Below are 9,851 nucleotides of genomic sequence, written 5' to 3'. Positions count from 1 at the left end.
ATGGGAAGATCGGCGAGTGAAATCCATCTCACAGTGACAATTATTAAATCAAAACAGACTATGAATTATGTACATGCATTCATTCTGTTAATCCTTTCATAGCTTGGATCGAACTTTTTCTTATATTAAGAGAGCAAACGGGTACCCTGCAATAGTTACTTTAGAGTTTAGAACATCCAGGACAAGCAACCAGAAGAAATATTAAGTGATAAAATAAAAATATATCCTAAGTACTAACATGGCGGAGTTGTTTTCAAAAGTTGAGAGCGACGCGCAACTTGACACTTCCGAAGCCGCGCGACCGCTGCCTCGCCACAATCTTTCAGCCATATTCTGCAACAAATCATTGTTTCATTAAAGATCAACTGCACAATAATACTCCTTACATTCTTAAACTCACCGGGAGACTGCGTGGGCCGATATTACTACAGGACAACGAGTGTACAAGTCACCAGAATCTTAAATTCCCATCATTGTACAATTGTTTAGAAGACTACCACAGCGGCGCCAATTTCCCGCTTAGCAGAAGCATGCAAGCCTTTCAGTGTTCTGATTTGAAGGTCGCAGCAACTAAAGAAAAAACAGAGCCGCTGCTCTTCATTTCTCGAGGTGACGAACGCGCCTCTAAGAATGTTTTCGTTTTCAATAATAGTGAGCGGTGTCGTGGGCAGGTCTTATCACTTAGCATCCGTGGCACCTGTAAGGCGTTATTAGAATTGCAGACCCTCTTAACCATGCTGCTCGACTTGTCAGCGACCCAGTGCTCTGTGAACGGCTACGGAAGATACCTTGGTATTGCGTAGGGACGTCGTTTCATTGTGTGTCTTCAACCGCATTTATCACGGATAGTGTTCCAAAGAGCTGTTTGACCTGATTCCTGCTACGACTAAGCTGTGGAATGAGCTTCCTTGTGCGCTATTTTCAAGACGATATGACATGGGTAAGGTACCCAAAAATAGTCGGGTACACTTTTTTATAGCGCCGGCAACGTTCTTGTGAGTCCTCTGTAGGTCTACTCGCAAAATCGACACGATATATTCGGAACGATACGATGTTAGAGTGAATGAATTATGCGCAAACTATGTATAATCTGTGCGTTGTCGCTGCTAAGTCAAAAGTCAAAACATAGTTTAAGCGCTTAGAACCATGCCAGACTCTGCACCTTCAATTTGCATCATTTACACAAAATATAAATATTAAAAAATTATGTAATGAATATAATATGACCATTTAAAATTGAAAAAATATTACAAAACTTGCGGAAAATAAAATGAAAAAAAAATAGTAACTCAACCCTTCGAGTCGACTTCCTATTTCTCAGGCGGCCATTTGCATTACTTTCTACGCATAAACGATCAACAAAATGACTTAAATTTTTGGTAGTAAATAAATCCTGTTGAATAGTAAATCACATATAATTATTTTAATTTTATTTATTATGTATGTATATTGTATGGCAAATATATCTATACAACTTGAAACGATAATAGCAACGACAGCCTAGGTGTCGTTGAGATTATCGTAAAAGTGACGTTTGGTTGTTTGTCGAATTCGAATATTCGTCTCTGACATTTACAACTAAGAGTAGGGCTAGACCGATAATATCGAAAAATGTTTCGTTCGTTCAATCATCGTTTCGACATTGAATACGATGTATCTAAGAGTAGGATTCGACACGACTAATGCCACGATATATCGAATATTTTAGAAGGCCCCCTGGTGTTGCAAGAGAATGTGGGCGGCGGTGATCACTTAACACCAGGTGACGCTGGTTTGTCCTCTCTTCCATAAAAAAAATCCATTCACTAACGTACGCATGCGTACATTATACAAGTACATGAAGTACATATTCAAGGTCATCCCTTATGCAATAGCTGGAAGTGGAAATGCATCGATTGAATCGGAACACAGGTTTCTTGTAAACAAGTAAGTAATCTATAATTTTATTCAGTAGCATAAAAAGCATTTGATGTTGCAACTTCATTATGCGTTCATTAACAACTGTGTATTTTAATAATTATATAATATTTTCATACTATTTATTTTTAATTTTAAACACACCAACAACCAACTAAATAACATCAATAAACACAACTTAAGAATTATAAATCATTATGAACAGAATATGGCCTACTTACATACCTTATGTATAAAAACTAGCACAAGAAGAAATCTTTAAAATGCTATATCTAATTAATAGATTCAAGATATTATATTCATGGTGCAAATCAAATAAGTGCCAAACTTAGCTAGCTGCAATCTAATGAGTCAGCATATACCGAAAATTTAAAAAAATAATAATTATAGTCTCTATTAGATGTGGTTCCGCGATTTATAATAATGGTAAGCTATTATCGTACAAGAAATTGCTTTATAACTTTCAGTCATAGGACATGTCAGAACAGAAAACTTCTTAGATTCATAAATTTCTAAACAAATTTATTTTGGGTATGATTTCTATGAATGAAAAAAGTTTATGTTAACATATCAATTTCATACAACGTAATTAATTGGATTTACAATATTCCTTTCATAAATTTTTATCGATAACAATTACAACAATTCTCATATTATTATTATTATTAACACGTTCACATAATAACTGTTACGCGAGTTTAGTACTTTTCTGTATGTACGCACGCCATAATAATTTTTCATTCCAATCCGTAAGATTAGTTCTTCAGAATTTTCAGAGCTTATGTATATTATGTATTCAGAATTATCATAGTCTCAACTGTTGGTGATAATTGGTTTGTCTGCTGTAAACAACAAATGAACTCTTTCATTAAAGGGTAATGCCCATTTTAGGCACAACAACAAACGCCCAATAATTTACTTTTATTTAAAAAAAACTTCATATTGTTTCTTCTTTTATAAAAAAAATAGCTACACTATAACACTGTACACATACAATGAGAAACGCAACGATATTTTACAAAACAAACTAAAATAAGACGAAATATTTGAATGTTAAAATCAGTGCTGCCAATTACTAATTACGAATAGGGTTGCCAGCTATACTGTTTTCAACAGTATTACACTGTTTTTCACTAAATTATACTTTTTACGTTACGTTTTCAGCATACAAACACATTTAGTGTTATACTTACTCGCTCACACTTTGTTTTATTTGGTCAGAGGGCGCTCACTGCTGCACAGCGTGCGCGTAGCCACAAACAAATCACACCGAGTTTCTGAACGAATCTGTCAATGTCAAATACTCAAGACTGTCAGTGACAGACATGCGAGTGTATGCGTTCTCGTTCTCATTCTCAGGACATATTACCTTTTTTTACGTGGACCGTGAATTACCTTTTAATTTTAGTTATAATTGTGGTGAGGCGTATGAAGTTTTTAAACAAGATTAAATTAGTAAGTTGTGCGAGAAGTTCAATAAAATATGTATTTAAAACAATAAATAAATAAAATACTGTTCATTTTTCTAAAATACTGTTTAATACTCTTCACAGACCTGAATATACTTTATTTCTTGTAAAAAAAGTTGGCAACCCTAATTACGAAGCGATTTACTTGGTTTAATCGATTTTGAACCTGTTAATCTTAATATATATAAATCTCGTGTCACAATGTTTGTCCTCAATGGACTCCTAAAATAATGAACGGATTTTAATGGTGATTACTTCATGGAGTGCAGTTTGGTCCAACTTGAGAGATAGGGTAGTTTTTATTTCGATTTGGGACCCATAAATATTTTTATTTTCAATATTTGTTTTGTATGGACATATTTTCTGTGAGAGAATTTAGTGACGCACGGTTTGACAGTTCCGCTGTGAAACAATTTCATTCTAACAACAGGGAGCATATTTACGAAATAATTTTTGATGTTTTGAAATATAAAACAGTTGTTTTTTTACTATCTACAGAACAACGTCTGTCGGGGCAGCTAGTAATAATCTATAACTATTTGTTACAATATGATATGGTATTATTGTTGTCATCACACAGGTTTTAAATAACAGGATTATGTGAATAGCTTTTTGTTTTTTTATGATTGGGCGTGTTTTCATACAGCCATAATATTATACTGTTGCACAGTGCAATTGTTAGGTATAAAGGAACACGTTAGGTGCAGTGTTAATATTAACAGTATTAAAAAGGAATGAAATAGATTCAATTAAATCGATTTATTTATTTATCTATCAACATGTCAACATACAAATCAACTTCCGCTTGTATTTGCGTGTGCGTGTTCGATTTGTTTGTCTCTGTTATTGCTTTCTGTTACGTTTTGCAGCCCTTCAATTCAATTCCTGGACGATGAGCTTATAATGTATAACCCCCAAAATAATGCGTAAGACAATAAAAATGTATTTTCAATTCGATAAAAACCGGGATATTATAAAAAAAAAATCTACAAAACCCATTCTTTTTAAAGCCAAATTTCCTAACTATCTTCTTTGTTATAGTTCATATAGTTATCTCCATATACTTTCCTGTTGTGCGCTCGTAGCTGATAATATCATATTATGGGCATCCCGCTTTCCATGTTCCCAGAATTTAACCCTCAGCTACGAATATTAATTTTTCAAAAATCCAATCATACAGTTATTTTGCGTCTAACTGTGGTCCGAGACGAGTTTTGATATTCCTCATAGTTTCAATTTGCCAATCCGCACGTCGACTTGAAATCATCGTGTCCCATTTCAGCCGGAAGACGTCCATTGCATGACAAAGACATCCCCCAAAGATCACCATGACGATCCGTCCTGCGGTGCCCTCATCCAACCTACTACGGCGATTTTGACCAGATCGTCGGTCTATCTTGTCTACCAGCACTACGTCTTTCGGTACGTGGTCGCCACTCGATGACTTTACTGCCCCAACGGCCGTCGAGCTATGTAAACTGCCCACTGCCACTTCAGTTTCGCAACAACTGGGCTATGTCGGTGACTTTGGTTTGGAAATCATCGTGTATAAAGCTATAACTAACTTTCTTCAGGAAGCTTAGAGCTTAGAGCCTTTCGAATGTGGAATGAACTTTTTTCCATGGTGTTCCAGACCACAGGTGTGTGAAGTACACAAAAAAAAAGCCTAAAAGCCGACTACAAAGACCGCAATGCTAACCAAGAGAAATTTAGCGGCGATGATCACTTATCATTAATTTGTCCTCGTTTATACAAATAATAGTAAATAAATAAATAAATTTCCTCAAAATAAAATACAAAACATATATTATTTGAAATCAGATAGATGACTGTGAAACTAACAAACAAAATATTCAGATTATAGTATTATATATATACTAGTCAAAACAAAATAAGGGCCACTTGATTTTTTTGGCCTCGCTAGCGATAATTTATTTTTTATGCATTCTCAAGTAGCTGATACTTTATTGTGGTGTTACCTTATTTGTTTACACACTTTTTTTAAGCATTCCACCCGCATAATTGTTTAAAGTGGGTAGTTTTAGATAATTTATTGCAACCACTTGATTCTACCCGATTTTAAGACGGATTTCAACGCAGTCAAATTGACGATTCTCTCAGGAACACTGTAAGTTTCGTTTGACTAGTGGCTGAATTAACATTTTAAAAAAGTTATGCCGAGAATTCGAAGTCATATGGACTTGCCAACCGTAACTAGGGCCGTAACATTGCTTCAAGAAGGCCATTCGCAGCGTTCTGTGGCGTTGCAGCTGGGTTTTTCCCGGCGAGCGATCCAGAATGCTTGGAATCGTTTTCAAGAGACTGGGAGACTAACCAGGAGACGGGGATCTGGGACGGCAGAGTTCGAGCAACTACAGCACAGGAGGACCGCTACATGCGCTTGACTGCGCGTAGAGAACGCTGTACGCAGCCCGTTCGTTACAAAACCGTTTGCAGCAGGCGACCGGTACACGTGTTAGTGATCAAACTATTAGAAATCGTTTACACGAAGACCAGCAGTTCTCCAGGAGACGTGTAGTGCGGATACCATTAACAAGTGCTCATCGTGCAAACCGATTATCATTCGCAAGGCAGCATCTGGCGTGGGATATGAATGATTGGTGGACTGTATTGTTTACGGATGAGTGCAAAGTTAAATTTTTTAGTGATGACCGTCGCATTAGGGTCTGAAGGCGTGAAGGTGAGCGATTTTCGGATGCTTGCATCCATGAAAGTGACAGATTTGGGGGCCCCAATGTTATGGTATGGGGAGGAATCTCTATGTCAGGCAGAACCAAGCTGGTAATTCTAAACGAAGGCACAATAACAGCTCAACGTTACATCGAGGAGATCATAAGACCCCATGTGGTCTCATATGCACATAGAATCGGCGAAAGATTCCATCTGATGCACGATAATGCTCGCGCTCATACAGCTAGGGCCACCAGAGAAGCTCTAGAGGAGGCTGGTACAGGTGTTGGCCTGGCCTGCAAACAGTCCGGATCTAAATCCCATTAAACACATGTGGGATTTACTGAAATGCAGTGTTCGAAGCACAAACCAACCCGTGCACAATGAAAGACAGCTAATAAACGTTCTGAAATCAAGCTGGGAACAAATTCCTCAAGAAACAGTGGTTCACCTGGTGGAGAATGTACCTTCTAGGCTTCAAGAGTGCATTAGTAATCGAGGACGGCATACTAGATATTGAGGAAAGTCATAAATCAAGAAACATTTTATGTTTTTTTTTTCAGAATTTTTTTCCTCACTAATTATTTTTGCAAAAATGTCAATTTTTAGAAAAAGTGGAGCATATTTCTTTTTTTAATGGAATGCATCATTATTTTATGCTGTCTACAATAAAAATCAATCAATTTTTCCAACTGAAACATTGATCAACCTTTAAACCTCAAGAATTCATGAGAATACTGTAAAAACGTGGTGGCCCTTATTTTGTTTTGACTAGTATATAAGTATGTATGTACTAACATAAAATATTTCCTATTCATAGAACTGCTTGTTCCTGTAGGGTGTAGAACGTAAAAATTGGCTTCTCATGAACTTGTTGTAAAGACAGCTAAGGGTACTCAAATAGAGGGTGGAAGACGAAGCTCTTCGACCACTTAAGCACGGAACTAGCGTGTAAGAATTATTCAGATTACGTGCCATTGTTATTATCATGCTTTTTAAACTTTGGTTTTAATTATTGCGATTCCTTTAAACACTAACTACTATAATGGTAACAATACATACGTATAATACAAATCGTTATAAGCTAATAACAGTGACATATAACCTTCTATAGTAACAGTTCTTAAAGTTAACACGATAATTATAAAAAATCGCAAATACAGTTTTTCTCTGGATACTTGGTCAATTTGCCATGTTGTCAATTTCAATGTTTAGGATAAGTGATATTTCAGCTGGTGGCTTTACTAGTGAGTGGTCTATCCTAACCTAGTATGTTTTATGATACTTTTTTGTAGTGTTTGTTGGGGTTTTTGTTCTATTTTTTTGTTGACTTTTGTTTCCATGAGTATGGCCGATAGTAAAGGTCACGTAACACGTGGGTAACATCCGAAGGGATTGTTTTGTTGCCACAACCACCGAGTTTGGTGCTAGAGGCTGATCTCCCAAGTACCTACTTTGAACTAGCATATAAGGCCATTCGGTTAAAACTTAGTATCCCGTAGCACGAATTATGACGTAAAAAAAAATGTAATTGATAGAGTTTAGTCCACGATTATAATGCTGCCACTCTTATTACAAGGTAATGCACCGTTCCAGAGAAAAAATCATTATAAGTATTATAACCTACCCTCAAATTATGATATTTTAAGAATTGGGACATTTTTATGGGGAGGAAAGAAAGGGAAACTAGAATTCGTTTCTGGCACTAGCCGGCCGCTGCCGCGGCCCGCTACGCCCGGCTCGTGCGTTGTTTTAACTGTTCTAACATAACCTAACCTAGCCAATTTTAATAAATTTTAGTTGATAGCGCTTTGGGGATTGATGAACATGGCACATGAAGCCTTTTATAAATGTTTTCCTTTTATCTAAAAATAATTATTGATGAAACCGTCCAATCTGTCACAGACTACTTTTTACATTTCAATTCACTGTTTTTCATACTATTTATGGCTGTATGGGCTTGAACCCTTTGCATGTCCTAAAATTTTACGAAGAAACCAAAATCATTTCATGACAGTTTTTAGCCTCCCGCCGCGATGTCAGCGCTCATGTAGTGTTAATTATTTACGTGATTTTCTTGTTTTGGGTTAGATTTTTTTTTTTTCTTGAAAACGGTACATTACCTTGTAATAAGAGTGGTATCATTATAATCGTGGACTAAAGCTCTATCAACTACAATATTTATTACCTCCAAATTCATGCCATGTATGCTAAACTAAGTCCAACCCGTCCAGTCATGTCTGTTTGGTCTACCAAAACTTTATGTTTGGATTTGTTTTGCACCACTAAAACATGACATTAGTTTAATAATCTTTCAATGCACATGGACCTCTTCACCCACTTAATTGTATAATTAATTAAACAATGATTTGTGACAGGACCCATGACAACACCATGAATTTAGACAGTAAATAAACAAAAACTTAATATACATTGACATTATATGTACACATACACAATAATATTTAAATGTGAAACTTTGTAAACAGCTTTCCACATTGTAGTAGTTTAACAAATAAATGTAACTTACAAACTGTCAACTTACTTAGTTGTAAATAAATATAATAATCACAATAATTTAATTGAACTCTATAGGTTAATTATTAATTATATTAAACTAAACAACATAGGAAAAGTAAAAATAAACAGTATAATAGAAGTAATACTATAAAATGATTTTATAAGTATTATACCACAGTTTGGGAATAGGGAGATCACTACCAGGTCATTTCATGATGAGAGCTCTTTGGAACAATTCTCTTGGAGTAATGTCTCTACACATGAGAAGTGACGGCTAGACTGTTCACAGAGCATTGGATCGCCGAAAAATTCATGCAGTGAAATGATTCGAGCTGATACTGGGGTGCGACAAACCAGAGATACTTAATATGTGGCCGGACCTGGGCTTTGTAGATCGAATGACGAATGAGGGCCTGCTTGAAGTATTGCCATACTCTATTTACGATGCCCAGCTTTGAAGAAAGGCGAATTTCGCTTTGCTTTCAAAATGACTCTGGAGTTTGGAATCGCTCAAGATTTCGCAACACAGTATTTCAATACCAGGCAAGGCATTAAAGGAAGTGTTGTCAAAGAGCGGTGATATGACTTGTACCTTCTATGGGTTAAACTGAGCAATGTTCAATTTACCTGTTTCCAAGACCATTTCAAGAGAAGACTTGATACAAGATTTTCTTTTAGATCAATTTTCTGTGTGCCATCATCATATATTTTGCACTCTTATATTATTAAAAATTTATTTTATGCATCACTTGGAATCTGTACATACTGTGGTAAAAATGTTTACAGTTAGTTTTACCTATTATATTTCAATTCTATTTTTCACTAATTAGGTTATATTCAGCATTCTTATGAATACATAATTTTTTTCAATATCACTATGGCAGCTAACATAGATAAAGCAGATGGAGATCAGTTTTCCTATGACTTGATTCACAAATAAAATTTTAGGCTAGCTGAGATATGTAGCCTAATATGAGATAGACTATACTTATCTCTTATTAGGCTCAAGGAATACCCTGTAATCTGGCTATGAAGTGAACTTCTAAGCATTCCATGAATTCAACAAGCAGTTGCCAGGTCTATCTCAGTGTGTGCTACTCTGAACAGTGCCAAACACTTGTGACTCGAGAATGTATAACAGCACCAGCATTCTTCTTTACTGTGAATAATACAGTGTGGACAGTATGCTACAGAGAGTTGCCTAGAAAAACCTGACCATAGATTTTTCAAGGAAATGACTTACTGCAGAACTTG

Source organism: Leptidea sinapis, chromosome 20 (genome assembly GCF_905404315.1).
Source record: "Leptidea sinapis chromosome 20, ilLepSina1.1, whole genome shotgun sequence".
Classification (NCBI taxonomy): domain Eukaryota; kingdom Metazoa; phylum Arthropoda; class Insecta; order Lepidoptera; family Pieridae; genus Leptidea; species Leptidea sinapis.
This window is presented reverse-complemented; position numbering follows the sequence as displayed.